This window comes from Equus caballus, chromosome 8, assembly GCF_041296265.1.
Source record: "Equus caballus isolate H_3958 breed thoroughbred chromosome 8, TB-T2T, whole genome shotgun sequence".
NCBI classification, from domain to species: domain Eukaryota; kingdom Metazoa; phylum Chordata; class Mammalia; order Perissodactyla; family Equidae; genus Equus; species Equus caballus.
Genome location: NC_091691.1, coordinates 40581422 through 40597882, shown reverse-complemented (window position 1 = coordinate 40597882; position 16461 = coordinate 40581422).

Below are 16461 nucleotides of genomic sequence, written 5' to 3'. Positions count from 1 at the left end.
ACTGCACTTAAGAATTATAATCTAGTTGACAAAGTTGTTGCCCATGAGAGTATGGGTTAACAATTCTGATAGTACTGTGCACATGTACTGGAATAGAACAATAGTGGGAGCCAAGTTTCTCACTGTTGGAGTGAGAATTTATAGACTAGAAGGGGAGGAGTCTAGGATTATCCATGTGGTAATGGATTTGAGTTATAGATATCAGTATAAACTCATGTTTATCTTAATAGAGATACAAGTGGTTACATATAAAAAAATTTAGAGAGATGAGTATTCACACACCTTAGTATACATATATATTTCCTTGTTCTGTCAGATGAGAGGGTTTATACACAAACACACCCCAGGAGTAACAAGTACACATAGTACCCAGACTTGGTTTCTAACACCATTCTCCAGTAAAGGGAACCAGGGCTCTTCGGAGAAATGGATGATTCTAGGATTGGATCAGGAAATATATAGGATGAGCCTGGAGTGTCCTGTGGACACAGGAATCAGGTGAAAGAGCTGCCAATGGCCAAAGTTGGAACAACTTGAGTGATAAAGTGTTGGATTATAACCCAAAGTATAAAATAAATATCCAGGGTTCCATCCTGATATAAATAAATGATTAAATATAGAAACAAATGAGGGACAAGAGACAAATCTCCCATGCAGAAGAATTCCAAATAATTTAAGTAGATACTCTCCCCTCAAGGAGAAGGAGAATAACTCCCCATTTCTGAAGTGTGGGCTGTGCATAGTGACTTTCTTCCTAAGAGTACAATACGGAATTAGGATAAAAGAGTTACTTTACAGTGGAGAAACTTGATAAACACTCCCTTAGCCAAACGATCAAGGTCAACTCCAACAGTCATGAGTCATGTACAGTCATATGCCACATAATAATGTTTCAGACACCTCAGCAACAGACCACTCATACAATGGTGGTCTCATAATATTAGTACCTTATCGCCTAGGTTTGTAGCAGGCTACTCCATCCAGGTTTGTGTAAGTGCACTCTGTGATGTTTGCACAGTGACAGAATCATCTAACGACACATGTCTCAGAACATTTCCTCATCGTTAAGTGACACATGCCTGTAGACTGTATGTACCTTGATATGATGTGATGAGAAAGATATCTTACCTCTGTGGTCTTCCTCCAAAAAATTCATAACTGCAGGCTAACCATGAGAAAAACGCTAGAAAAATCCTAATAGGTAGACATTCTACAAAGTACCTGACCCGTACTCCTCTAAGCTGTCAAGGTCATCAACAATACAGAAAGTCTAAAAAAACCATCACAGCCAATAGAAGCTTAAGAAGATATGACAAGTAAATGCAATGTGGTATCCTAGACGGGAACACAAAAAGAACGTTAGGTAAAAACTAAGGACATCAGAATAAATTATGGATTTTAGTTCATAGCAATGTATCAATATTGGTTCATTAATTATAATAAATCTGCTTTCCTAATGTGAGATGTTAATAACAGTGGAAATTTCAAGCAAGTGTAAGGGAACTTTCTAAATCAGATAAAGCACGTCTAAAAACCTCCAGCTAGCGTCATTAATAATAATTAATTTTTCAACATTTCCCCTGATTTTCAAAATAAGACAAGGATGTCCCTTGTTACAACAACATTTTCCTGGCAGTCCTAGCCAATGCAATAAGCCAAGGAAAATAAATATTGGAGAAGAAATGAATTTATCTTTATTTGCAAGTGACAAGACATGTACAAAGAAAATATTAACAACAAACAATTTGAAAGCAACGCCATTTACAAAACTATGCAAATGAACATGAGGTTTTTTTGGGGGATGATGGAAATGTTCTAACATTAGATTATGGTCATAGTCGCATACCTATTAAGTTTATTAAAAGTTAATTGTACACTTAAAATGAGTGAATTTAATGGTATATAAATTATCTCTCAATAAAGCTGTTAAATAAATTTACTCAATATATAGATTCATGTAGATATAGACATAGATAAATATAGATACAGATATAGATATCCGGATCCTCATCTCACTCACATTCTCCATCCAACCTTTCCAACTGGGGCCTTCAGACGATACCTCCACCCACACTGCTTCTCTAAAATCACCCCAGAGTTTATACAGTTTTATTAAAATTGCAGCAAGCTTGGGATGCAAGGGAGCTGCCAGAGCAAGTTCTCCAAAATTGTTACCCTTTTGAAGGGGTAAAGGTACCATGTAAGCCATGATTGTTTTTTGAAATGATGAAAAGAGCTTGGAGGAAGCAGTGTGAAAGTAAGAGCTGGAGGCTTTTAGAGAAGATGGTCAAACAGGCAATAGAACCACAGAGCCCTGCTCTGGTCTCTTCCCCAACTCTTCCTAAAGGTAGAACCAAGCTAAGCCCCTGATTTGAGTCTTCATAATGTTCGTCCTATTTTGAAGGAGAGACACTGGTTTGCTTTGTGAAGCCTTTTGTCAAAAGATAGGGCAAGCCAACTTCTGTAGAGGTTGTAGTAATGATGATGATGATTAAATCAATATTGTGAACATCTCCAGCCTCAGGACAGGCATACGCTCGCATACGCTCTCCCACTAGAGATCAGGGGAGCATGTGTGTTTACATATTTATTGACACATCCACTAAAGAATTTCCCCTTCTTCTCCCTCTCTCCATCCCTCGCTTTCAGAGCTGAGCTGGCTCTACAGTAACACGCTGAGAAGACAAAGGAAACTTCCCAAGCTTGGGTTCAGAATTGGTTTCACCCAACAAACTAAAGATCCTTGGGTATGTTTCTTCACCTCCTTGGGCTGTTTGGGGGGCCCCCAAGAGATCACCGTATTAGTCTCCTCAAGCGTTCTCACTCCCTCCTCCCATTCAATTTATTGTGTCCTGTCGCATGACTTCATTACTTGCTCCCTTACATGGTGCCCATTTGGTAATCAGATGAATTAATTTAGTAAATCCTAGGCAGCGATGGAGATGGAGTCCTTTAATAGCTTCTTTTCTTTCAAAAGAGTAAGTGCCCCAGTTACCCAGGGAAGAACAGTAGTTAAAGCAGAGGTCTATCTTGTTTACAGTTTAATCATCTCTCTCTTTTTTTCTCGCCTAACATTAAATAGCACTTTGATTAAAGATCACTCTTGGGCATTAATGAATAAAACTGTATGCATTTCCCAATTGTGTTTATATTTCATATCAAATAATCAACCAGGTCAATATTTGAAGTGATACTCTCTAGTCAAGAGCCTGATACTTCATCCAAAACTAAGCCTTGGGAACAGGAGTGTAAACAATGCATTCACCAGTGTGTTGATTCCTTCTATTTGACACAAAATACTAACAAGTCAGTAATACCTAATGAAACTTTTTACTCATCGTCCTGGAAACCATAAAATCCATACTCTAGTGGATCACTCAAATTGCATTCTTTCTGTATTTAATGTTATAGGAAAAAAACTAGGAAACAGTTAAATATTCAAATATTTAGATTTATTCTTCTTTATTATATGTTGGGCTAGTTATTCTCCACTTGCTCCCAGCTCCATTCCTTGCCCTTCCTCGCCTGGCTCCATGCCCCTAGGGACTCATCCTGGTGAACGCACCCCCGAGCTCCCTGTCTGGCTCGCCTCTAGTGGAGTCAGCCATTCAGAGTCACTAGTGAGGGACAGAAGGGTGAGCGGTCAGAGCAGTTCTTCCGCACTCCTTCCCTGCTTTGCCACCATGTCTCTACCATTAGCTTGTCTGCCCACGACTACACCTCCTTTAAAAAGATGAATATGGTTTCACCAGATGAAATGAGTAGTAGGGGCTTTCCATGCGAAGAAAAGTGGGCTAGAAAGGCAAAATATGTTTGGAGAAAAGTAGAAGTTCACTGTGGCCAGATACACTTTGTGCATCATACGCAGAGAGGGGCACTGGGCGACAACATTGAAGGTAGGTCAGAGAGGTTGCGAGGGGCAGAGGCAGACTGGAGGGCTTGAACTCACCTGTAGGCATTAGGGAGTGTTCAGCGGGACTTCAGTGAAGTGAACCTGGCAGTAGTTTACAGGAGAGACTGAAAGAGATACCAGGGACAAGCTGTCGAAGAGGGCATTGCTGGTATCTATGTTGGACAGAAGTACTGAAGAGCAGAGTGTTGAGAAAGGGAGGAGAAAGGCTGGAGGAAGATCCTTGACAAGTCCTATATTTAGAGATGGAACGACGTAATAGAGTCGTGGCAGACATGCTATTTGCTACCTTGCAATTATTCACCCTGAAATTATTGCTTAGTTAAGGAACTTTGATTTTACTTGAGGTGAAGATGTCCCCTGCCTAAACGACTGTATTTCCCAGCCTCTGTGCCAGTCTCCCAGCCATGTCTAGCCCAGGACATGTAAATGAAAATGTGGGGGACTCCAGGAAAGCTAACTTGCCTGGCAGCTGCGCCCCTCTTGCTCTCTTCCTGCTTGCTGCTGCAGCCAGGAACACAGACATGTTGGTTGAAGCTCCAGCAGTTGTTATTGGGCTGTGAGGTGACCTTCACGAAAGAAGCCTCAAGGAGCAGAGACATCCTGAAGACTTTCTGGAATCTCCATATCGGTCCTGGACTGGCTACCTCTAGAATTCTTCCCTGTGAGAAAATAACCACTTGTATGTTTAAGCCATGATTATTTTGGGTCTTCTGTTACATGCAGCTGAACTTGATATGAACTGATGTAAGATTGAACAGAGTAAATGACAGACAAAAAAGAGGACAGAAGATTGGTTTGTCTACTGCAGCAAGGGCAAAGTAAGGAAATATGATCCAGGTTAAAGACAAACAGTAGGGAGGGGAATTTTTTTGATATACTGTGCATTTCACCAAGTGTCTGTCACACTAACATCCTCAAATCCTCCTTCCTTTTAAGACTATTTGTTCCTTTAAGATCAAAGTGAAATGAATCCACCCCACATATAATAGCAAGGCTGTGCCCTGCCACTGTTTCTGGAGCTTCTCCTGAAGGGTTCCCTCATGGTCACTTGGTGACTTCCTGTTCAGAATCCCCGTTCTTGAGGAATTCTCAGTCACCCTGTGTGTCAGAATGCTCCTCATTGCCACATTCCTCTGTCTTCATCCTCCTCTTCACCCTGGACACTGCTTTTCTCCTCATTCCACAAAGCTCTTCTAACACAAGGCTGGCAGAGAGCAGTGTTTTTCTGAAGAAAAGGCCATTTCTGTAGAGCACTGTTTTAGAATTCGATATAACACATCACTCTTGTTCAGTTCAGAGAAACTCTCACTCAATACCCATTGGTGGCCCTACCACTGCCATTTTGCTGGGACCCCGCCTCTCCCCACTCTTCTCCCTGGTCACAGGCATCTCAAAACCTTGTCTTTCCAGCCCTGTGATTAGGGGAAGATTTAAATTTTTTTTTATTACCTCTAAAAATTATTCTTGTAAGCAGGGAAATTTAGTTTCCTTTGTTGCAACCCTCACTCACCTAGACGACCTCAGGAAGGACTTGTTGCAGCCAAAGGGCCCATGTGGTGTTTTACAAAACAAAAGGGGCATGAATCCCAGATCTCCATCCTAGTAACATAAAGAACTGGGGAAAGCTTTGAAATTGAAGTTTTCTTTTAACTCCGGCCAGATCAAATACTTGGGTAAATTCTTCTCCCCACTAAGTGGAAAGGGTCAGTAGAACATTGGGTTTTTTCATATGACTGGAATAGGTCCTTGACTCATGAGTCCTATTGCTCTTCCTAATACATAAATGACAAAGGATTAATATCTCTAAGATAATAAACCCTTGCACCTTAATAAATAACGAATATCCTAATAGAAAAATAGCCAAGCAAGCAATTCAGAAAAGAAGAAATACATACAGGCAGTACATTTATTATTTAACGTTTTTCAGCATTACATAATCAAAAATACAAATACAAGTGACAACTATACAGACTTTTCCTTAATATGTTGGCAAAGATAAAAAAGATTGATAATATTCAGCATCGGCAAGAGACGGAGGGAAAACGGACCTTTCTCACATACTGTTGTGTGTCTACCATATAGCTCACTTCCTTAGTTTGGCTTGTCCCCATCTGCCTCCCAAGCCCTTGGTTGCTTGCTCAATTGAAAGCTCCAGATTCGGCAAGAGTGGCTGCATCACTTAGCACCACAGGTGGCCTTGACCTTCCTTGTGGTGAAGGCCAGCCCCTGGACCCAAGAAGGATCTTAATCCTCCCACCACTTCCTGACTCGCTGATGCATATTGGGCATGGGATCTAGCTTCCCTAGCAGCTGCTCCCTGCCTGGAAGGACAGGGAACGTAGCCACCCATAGTGTATACTTTGACCAATGAGAGAAAGTAGCTGGTAATTTCTCTCCCTCATTCCTTCCAACAGACTGTTCCAAGGCACAGTGGTTCCTTATGACCTGTTCAGAGATGTCTTCATGACAAAGGAACTGCCTGTTTGCAAGAAGCTGTGACCCGCTCGGTAGTACATGTCTTTTATTTGCTTGCCTTCTTTTTCCATTTCCTTTTTTCTCCCTCTCTCTTTCTCGCCTGAAATAGAACTTCCATCCTCAGTAAAGTATTAACATTTAAGCTTTGTCTCAGTCTCAGTTTTCTAGGAAACCTAGAAAGATGTAAAGTAGTAACTTTTTTTGGAGGACAATTTGGCAATACACATCAAAATGCAAAAAACGTATGTACATTTTCTATTGTGGTGAAATATACATAGCATAAAATTTACCATTTTAACCATTTTTAAGTGTACAGTCAGTGCCATCCCATACATTCACATTGTTGTGCACCCATTGCCACCATCTAGACCTTTTTCATCATCTGAGACTGAAACTTTACCCATTAAACAACAACTCCCCTTCCTTCCAATCCCCAGCCCCCCATAGCCACTATTCTCCTTTCTGCCTCTATGGATTTGACTACTCTAGGTTCCTCATGTAAGTAGATTCGTACAATATTTGTCCTTCTGCGTATGGCTTACTTCACTTGGCATAGTATCTCCAAGGTTCATTCATGTCACGGCATGTGTCAGAATTGCCTTCCTTTTTAAGGCTGAATAATGTTCCATTGTATGTATAGACCACGGTTTGTTTATCCGTTCATCCATCAGTGGACATTTGTGTTGCTTCTACCTTACAGAACTTGTGCCTGGTGTGTGAAGTGAGGGCCGTGTTGTAGAGGATGGTGCCCTTAGCCTCTGAAGGTGGGCCTAATTCTGGGCACTTTGTTATTTAATATAGTCATCTTTACTATTTTTAATTATATTTTGGTAAGCAGTTAGGCTCTTGGCATTGAAATATAGTGAGAAATATAAGAATAATGAGAAGTTTGCTCCTGCTTAACAATTTCATGCAAATTTCAGGTATAGATTACCACTAAATAACTTGTATTTGGAGAAGTGTGTAAATATGTATGTTTAAGGATCTTCATCACAGACTCTTTTAAGATCTAAATTTCGGAAACAATCTACATGTCCATTCATGAGAGTGCAGATAAGTGAATGGTTTTGAAGAAATGCAGATAGCAGTATATACCAGCCCATCTCTGGACCATCCTGAACATAAAACTACATTTCCAGGCAAAAATGACTTAGAGAAAATGTGGTTTAGAAAGTCTTGGTTCTCTGCTAAGGAAAGACCTCACTGTCTGCCCCTTTTCTCTTAGAACAGGAAAGGCTAATCCCATAGGTCAAGGCATTGATTAGTCACTTTTTTTTTGGTGAGGAAGATTCACCCTGAGCTAACATCCATTGCCAGTCTTCCTCTGTTATTGCATGGGGAAGAGTAGCCCTGAGCTAACATCTGTGCCGATCTTGCTCTATTTTTCGTATGTGGGATGCTGCCACAGCATGGCTGATGAGTGCTGTAGGTTTGTGATTGGGATCCAAACCCACAAACCTGAGCTGCCCAAGTGGAATGAGGAATTTTAACCACTCAGCCACGGGGCCAGCCCCTGATTAGGTCACATTTGTTGGTTGGCAGGGTCACTGAGCATTAAGAGGTCCTATACTCATATGAGATTGCGCTGCTTTAACTGTCTTAGGAAAGGCCCAATTAGCCCTTCTCTCTCTCTTTTTTTTTTTTTGGCCTTCTTTCACACTAATACTTCATGAGTGAGCTAAAGTGAGGCTAGGTGTCCTCAAGGACATTTCTTCTCTCTTCTTCTTTCTTGCCCCAATCTGAGCATGCTCATCATTGTGGTAGACAGAATTCTAAGAATAATCCTCAATGACCCTTGCCCTTGCAGGTGGAAACTGTGAATATGAGGAAATATCATTCCTGTGATTATGATACGTTATACGGCCAAAGAGAGATTATCTGGGTGGGTTTAATCTAATCATAAGAGCCCTTTGAAGTAGAGAATTGACTCAGGCTGCTCATAGAAGGGTAAGTTGGAGAGATTTGAAGCATTAAAAATGTGCATTTTTGCTGGCTTGAACGTGGAAGAGACCTTGTGTGATGACCAGAGAGTGGTTTCTGGAACTGAGAGTGACCTAAGCCAATATCCAGTATGGAAATGGGGACCTCAGCCCTACAGCCACATAGACCTGAATTCTTCTAGTGACTGAATGAGCCTGGGAGTGGATTTTCCCCCATAGTTTCCACATAAGAGCCCGGCCTGGCCAATACCTCACTTTCAGCCTTTGAGATCCTAAGCAGAGAACCCAGCTGCACCCATCCAGACTTCTAGCCTACAGAACTGTGACTTGATAAATGAGTGTTGTTTGAAGCTGCTGAATTTGTGATAATTACACAGCAATAGGAAACTAACGTCATCATCTCACCATCCAACGAGCATAAGCTGGTGGAATTCCACTGAGCCTAAGTTTTCTCATCTACAAAATAGAGACGATAACGCCAGATGGATTTGCTGTATGGCTTAAGTGAGACAATGAATGTGGGAAAACTTTGTAGATTGCAAAGTGCTAAAGAAAAATGTGAAGAATTTGTGATGACATTACTGAGCATGCACTGGAACTGGGCCCACTTGGCTGGGGTCAACACTTTTTCCAGGTAGGAGTAGGGCAGTGTGGAGATTGTAGTTGAGGTGAAGGACAAGAAGGAGGAGGCCAGCCAGGTTAAAGGTCTTCATCACCTGTACCTGAGACCGCACTGTGGAACACAGCAGCAGACGTGACCAGTCCCCCCGTGTTCATCTCTCTATCCTGTTTTCAAGGACAGACAGTCCTTTACGTCTTTGGAATGTAAATCACGTCAGAGAGCTGGAGCATCTTTGGGAAGTAAACTGTCCTCAAATGTTTGTCTTTTCCCCATCAAAAAATGTCGGAGGGCGATTGTCCTGCCCCCTGTGTTTTAATTGTCTAAGTGTCAGAGGTGATCTTTCACAGCCATCTACTTCCTGTGTCCTGTTGGCATTACTGCCAACATCTCCCCTTTCTGCTATCACCAGGCTGTATTGTATCTCATCCAAGGTTGGCTGGAGGTCATGGCTGCTAGGTACTCTTTCTCCTTGCCCTTGGCTGTTGAGAGGTAGTTCCATTTAACTTATGACTCTGGCGATTTTCCTGTAACATTTTCTACATCATCTGAAGCACGTCCATGGACAAGTTTCAACCAGTTGTACACATCGTGGGAAAAGAAGAAGCATTGTTAGGATTAGCTTCTTAGGACAAGCACAGTCCAACTCCTTCATATTTTTTCAAGTACAATTTTTTCCAAAAAAGGACTTAATTATATTTTTGACCACACCTAATTTAGAAAACAATAGGATGACAGTAATAACTGTTGAAGTAAAATTTTTTATACTTGCTCCTGAAAAGTGAAGGATCTTTTTAGGATTTTTCTATCATTTGAAAAATCTAAGTAGTAGCAGCAGAAGGAGATATATTTGAGCCAGAAATACATAGTTGCCTTTATCTATATAGATGCTTCAATCTATTATTAGGCCAATGTTTCAAGTGAAAATATATTGTCATTATGACTAAATTTATTATTTGGGAAAGTTTACTCTTTTGCTTCATTTTACTCCCTCATTTAACTTAAATACACAGAGTATTTAATAGAATGTGCCAGATAACACAGTAGAGGGCTTGTTAGAAGCTCGCTTATGTCACCTAACGTTTTGACACATGCAGATGTTCCTGAAGACTCAACAGGATTCACTCAATTATTCACTCAAAAGTTTTATTAGCCATCTCTGTTATTGTTTTCTCCTTTTATGACGTGTATTCTATTGTTTCTTTAGTACACATATGAGTTTGTTACTTTGTTTTCTCCTATACAAGGAGATAAGTGCCTCACAGGCAGGGACCATAGAATACGTATCTCCATATCTCCTACAATGCCTAGCACAGTGTGTCACTCAATACGTTTTTATTTAATTCAACTTAAAAAAAATCAAAATGACCCAACAACCTAGAAGAACCAAGCTGGCAAAAATCTGGTGATACGTATATTTACAAGAATGTGTCAGGATGGTTTGGCTGCAAGTAACAGAAAATATTACTAAAATTTGTTTAAACAATTAAAAAGTGTATCTCATATCACAAGAAATCTAGATGTAGCTGGCTCCAGGTTGTTTAGTTCAATAGCCCAGCAATATCTTCAGGGGCCCAGATTCTTTGCCTATTTCTATTTGCCATCCCCAGTGTGTCAGCTCCTACCCTTGTGGTCACAGGACGGCCATACAACTCTAGGTGTCATATTCTCAAACAGTAATGTCTAAAGGATAAAATAGAGGGCATCCCTTCCTTCTGTCCCTTTTTTAATACTAAGGAAAAGCATATTAAACCTCATGGCAGAGTTCTTCTTGTGTCTAATTAGCCAGAATTAGGTCACTGGATTTCTGTTTCTGCCCATGATCTAGTAACAGAGACTAGATTTAACCTCTCACATCAAACAACTAAAAAACCGGTCAAAATACATAAAACAGTTTTCTGATGTTCTACAACAGGCAGTGCAGAACTAGGATCCATGAGAGAAGGGAAATAAATGAGGTGAGCCCTACATATGCTGAAGGTTATTGCCTGGAGATGGTTTCCAGAACACAGCTCAGGAAGAACAACCAAAATAGATTCGGCTGGCCGTGCTGACTTGAGGAGACTGAGACCAGAGTGTAGAGACCAAGCCTGCCAGGATTTCTGGGTAGAGTACTGGAGAGCAGGAGGCCAGCATTACCCTGATACCACAACCATAAAAATACGTTACAATAAAAGAACACCACCAATTGATGTCCCTCAACATCATAAGTACAAAACTCCTTAGCAAAATTTCAGCAAGTGGAATCCAGTAATATATAAAATGTAATACATTTGTAATACATTAAGTAGTAAATTATGACTAAGTGGAGTTTCTACAAGGAATGCACGGTTAATTTAATACATTGGAAGAGTAAAGAAAATCCATATGATCACCTCAATAGATACAGTAAAATGATTTGAGAATAATCAACATCTATATGATAAAAACTCTCAACAACTAGGAGAAGGGAACTTCCTCAACCTGATAAAGTACTTCTGCAAAAACCCTATAGCTAATATCATCCTTAATGGTGAAAGAATCAATGCTTTCCCCATCTGATTGGGAAGAAAGCAAAGATATCCACTCTCATCACTTCTATTCAACATTATACTAGAAGATCTAGCCTGGGCAATTTTAAGGCAAAAAAAAGAAACAAAAGGCTTTAAGATGGAAACAAAAAAGTAAAACTGTCTTTATTTAAAGATGACACGATTGTTCATGTAGAAAATCCTGTGGAATCCACAAAAACCTACTAGAACTAACAAGTGAGTTTAGCAAGGTCACAAGATACAAGGTCAATATACAAAAACCAATTATATTTTTAAACCTAGCAATAAACACTTTGAAATGAAGAACACAATTTATAGTAACATTGAAAAACCATGACATAATTAGAGATAAATTTAACAAAAAACAGTACGTGCAAAATCTGTAGACTAAAACTGCAAAATATTCTCAGAGAAATTTCAGAAGATCTTTGTAAATAGAGAGATATAGGGTGCTTCATGCGTTGAAAGACTTACCTTTATTAACATTACTTCTCCTATCATTGATCTAAAGATCTGTGCATTCCCAATCAAAATCCCTGTGAGCTTTCTGTGTGTGTGTGGTAATTGACTAACATATTCTAAAACGTATGTGGAAATGCAAAGGATTTAGGATAGTCAAAGCAAATTTGAAATCGGAGAATAAATTCACAACACATTTTCCATCTGATTGCAATACTTAATATAAAGCTATAGTAATTAAGACAGTGTGGTTTTTCCATAAGGATAGAGATAGAGCCCAATGGAACAAAATAAAACATCCATAAATAGGCTCATATATTTGATCAATTGATCTTCAAAGGGGTCTGAGATAATTCAATGGAGAAAGAATATTTTCTTCAACAAATAATGCTAGAACAATGAAATATCTATATATTTTTAAAAGCCCCTTGACCCTTACCTCACAAAATACACAAGGTGTAACTTGAAATGCATTGTAGAGCTGAATATAGGAAATAAAACTATAAAACTTAGAACAAAACATAGGGAAAATCTATGTGACCTTCGGTTAGGCATGATATGTTAAGTAGAACATAAAAAAGCTCAAACTGTAAGAGAAAAATTAGGCATTTTGACTGTGTCAAAAGTTAAAAATTTTACTCTTCAAAAGTCACTATTATGGTGAAACTATTCTGCATCACATAGCAATAATGGATACATGGCATGCATTTGTGAAAACCCATAGAACTGTATGACACAGAGAGTGGAGCTCAATGTATGCAAATTAAAAATAATTATTTAGTAGGTTGGAGATTCCAGGAAAGAATACAAACTGTGACAAGAGAATCAAGTGTACTATATAGGGATGAAACAATCTCACTAAGCAGGGTGGGAGAAAATGAAGTGGACCTAAGAAACTTTGGAAATGAATGCAGTCAGGAAGACTAAAGGCAAAAGGAACTTCATTCTAACTCTGGTTGATAAAATTATTTTCCAAAGGAGTCAACAATTCTGATACTGCTGACACATGTACACATTCTGATACATGTATACTGGAATTGAACAATTAAGTAAATGAACAGCAAGTGGTAGGAGACAGGTTTTTAGCTTCCGGAGTATGAATTTAGAGATAGTCAGAGAGAGAAAGCTAGAATGATCCCCGTGGTAATGGATCAGAATTGGAGACACAGGTAAGAACTCATGTTTAACCTAACAGAAATAAAAATGGTTATGCATATTAATATTTATAGGTAAGTTATATATACAAGTTAATATACACACATATATTTCTTTGCTTTGTCAGCTGAGAGGGTCAAAGAGAAATGACACACTAGTAACAACAAGCACAGCCAGCGTCCAGATTTTGGTTTCTAAAACCATTCTCCAACAAAAAGAACTAGGATTCCTTGGAGAAATTGCTGATTCTAGTCCTGGGTCAGGAAATACAAAAGATGAGACTGGAACACCTTGTACTGCCAGAAAGTAAGCAAGTGCTCAAAAAACAAAACGGAAACAAAACAAAAAGCAAACTCACCATGATAGGGGTATGTCAAAGGAGCCAACTGAGGGATCCTCCAGCGGCCAAAGCTGGAGAAAAAAATTTAGCCACAAAATAAAGAAAGAACAGTTGGATCCTAACCTAAAGAATAACATAATTATCCAAGTCCATATTGATATGAACAAATTATCAAATGAGGGAGAAAAGACAAATCTCCTCTGCAGAAAAATTCCAGGGAAATTATGTAGATGCTATAAAGGAGGGGAACACAATTCCCACTCTGGAGGTGTGGGCCATGCACAGTGGCTTCCTTCCCAAGGACACAACATGGGGAGGGGGAGAAGAGTAACTTTACATCGGAGAAACGCGACAAACACTGCTTCAGCAAGGTGGTCACGGTCAACATCAAAACAGCCATAAATCATGTAGATAGCACCTATATGTAATGTGACAATACGATAAGATGTGATGAAAATGGCACTTCACCTCTGTCATCTTCCTCCCCAAACCCATAACTGCCATCTAAACATAAGAAAAACATCAGACAAACTCCAATAGAAAAACATCCTACAAAATTCCTGCACAGTACTCCTCAAAACTGTCACGGTGATCAGAAACAAGGAAAGTCTGAGAAACTTTCACAGCCTGAGGAGGCATAACTAAATATAACGTGGCATACTGGATGGAGTCTTAGAACAGGAAAAGGACATGAGGTAAAAACGGGAGAAATCTGGATAAGTCATTGACTTTAGTTAATAATAATGTATTAATATTGGTTAATTAATAGCAAAAAATATACTATAGTAATATAAGATGTTAATAATAGGGGAAATGATGTAGGGGGAGGGGGTAATATGGGCACACTGTACTATCTGCCCAAATTTTTTGATAAATCTAAAAGTGTTCTTAAAAAAGTAAAATCTTTTAATTAAAAAAGTCACTATTAAGAAAATGAAAAGACAAGCATATACTGGTAGAAAATATTTTTAAAACGTATCTGGTAAAGAATTTATATCCAGAATACATAAAGGACTTTTACAACCAACTATTAGGAAGACAACTGAGTTTTTAAAAAAAAATAGGCAAAAGATTTGAACAGACACTTCACCAGAGAAGATACGCAAATGGCAAATAAGCACACGAGAAGATGCTCATTATCATATCACACCTTTTGCTGTCATTGGTAGAGGCAAATAAAACTACACTGAGATACCACTACTTGAATTGTTGGTATTAAAAAGAGTGACAATTCTAAATATAAGTGAGGATGTGGAGCAACTGGCAATCTTGGCAAGCTTGTATATCGTTGACGGGAATGCCAGTTTGGAAAGCACTTTCGCAGCTTCTTAAAGAGTTCATATATACTTACCCTGTGATTCAGCCGTCTCAGTCCCAGGTATTTACTCCAGGGAAATGACAACACATGTCCACAGAAAGATTTGTACTTGGATATTCACAACAGCTTCAGGCAGGTGAGCCAAAATCTGAGTCATCCAAATTGGTAAGTAAATTTTGGTATAACATGGATGCAAAGAGACTCAGCTATGAAAGAACCAGAATGCTGAATCACACAACAACGTGCAGTAATCTCAAAGCTACCATGTTAAGTGAAAGAGGACTAACACAAAGACTACATACTGTATAATTCCCCTTATGTGACAATTTAGAAAAGGCTAACCTGTAGCGACACAAAGCAGAACAGTTGTTTCTAGAAGGTGGGGTAAGGAACTGACTACAAAAGTACAGTAGGAAACTTTGGGAGTGAGGAAAATGTTTTATGTTATGAGTGTGGCAGTTGGTACATGACTGTTTACACCTGTCAATCTTATCAAATTGCATACTTAAAATTGCTGGATGTTATTATATATGTAAATATGTCTCAATAACGCTGATTAAAAAAAGAACTGAGTCATGAGCCTGTATCTAAGCGAATCACTGGCAGACAGAATAAAATTACCCTAATTAATTTGAATTTACCAAGATTCATTCCTGGGGTGGGAAAGAACCCATCTTCCCTCAAGCACAAGTTTCCATCTTAAACCGGATAAACTGGCCGTTTGTTAGCAAGAAGGAAGGTGGGTTACAACCAGCAGTGTCTTCTACCCAGGGTCATATATACAGGCTTTGGAAAACACTAGCTTCTTTTTTAAAATTAGCCATATATAATCTTCATCTCATAATTAAAATCCAGCCTTTCGTGAATAGCAGTTGCCTATGGAAACATTCCTGATGACCAAAGCTGTGCAGAATGTTAATGAAAAATAGCTCTTCAATTAAAAGACATATTTCAAGCCAATCCTCTGGCTCAATGAGCTGGCAATTTAGGGAAGAGTAGAGCAAGCTCCCCCTTGAACAAGTTGTGACACTGTGCCAGCACATGTGGTATATGACCTTCTTGAAACTTCTCTTTTCCTTCCCTCCATATGGGTTATTTTGTTTTCAATCCTTGGCTGCTTAGCTTGTCCTCTGGCTTTGAAGGGAGGGCATTTTTGGCCTAACTCTCAGAGAGGAAAGACATATGCTGCTTTGCTCTTGAAATCTGTTTATTTTTTCCCACTACATATGTTTTGCTTCCTTCTCTGATGTGTTTGCTGAAATTTAGGAAGAATGCCTTGCACCAGTGGTTCTCATTACAACAGGCCCAGGCTGGCGCCTGCTTCTCTGTGGACTTCAGGACCACTGCTTTTCATGGGTGAGTTACAGAGCCATGCGTAACTCCTGTTCTGCTACTCATAGTGCATTAGTGGTAGTTGTGAGAGAATTCAGGCACAGGCCCACTTGAAACATCAGATATTTAAGTAAGACCATCTAGTAGGAAAATAATCAATGCATTCTTCTAGATTCCCTGGGTCCTAAATACCTTAGGAATGTTGGTAATCAAAAACCAAACAGACCTGACCTCATTATCTCAACAGGCCTTGTCCTTCAGGACAGCCCTTCCTGAATTACAGATGGGAAGCTGTGGCCCGGGCTCTAAACAAGAGCGATATAAGAATCTGCTTGAAGAGCACTGTCTTGTGGAGACCTGTAACTAAAAATATTGTCCA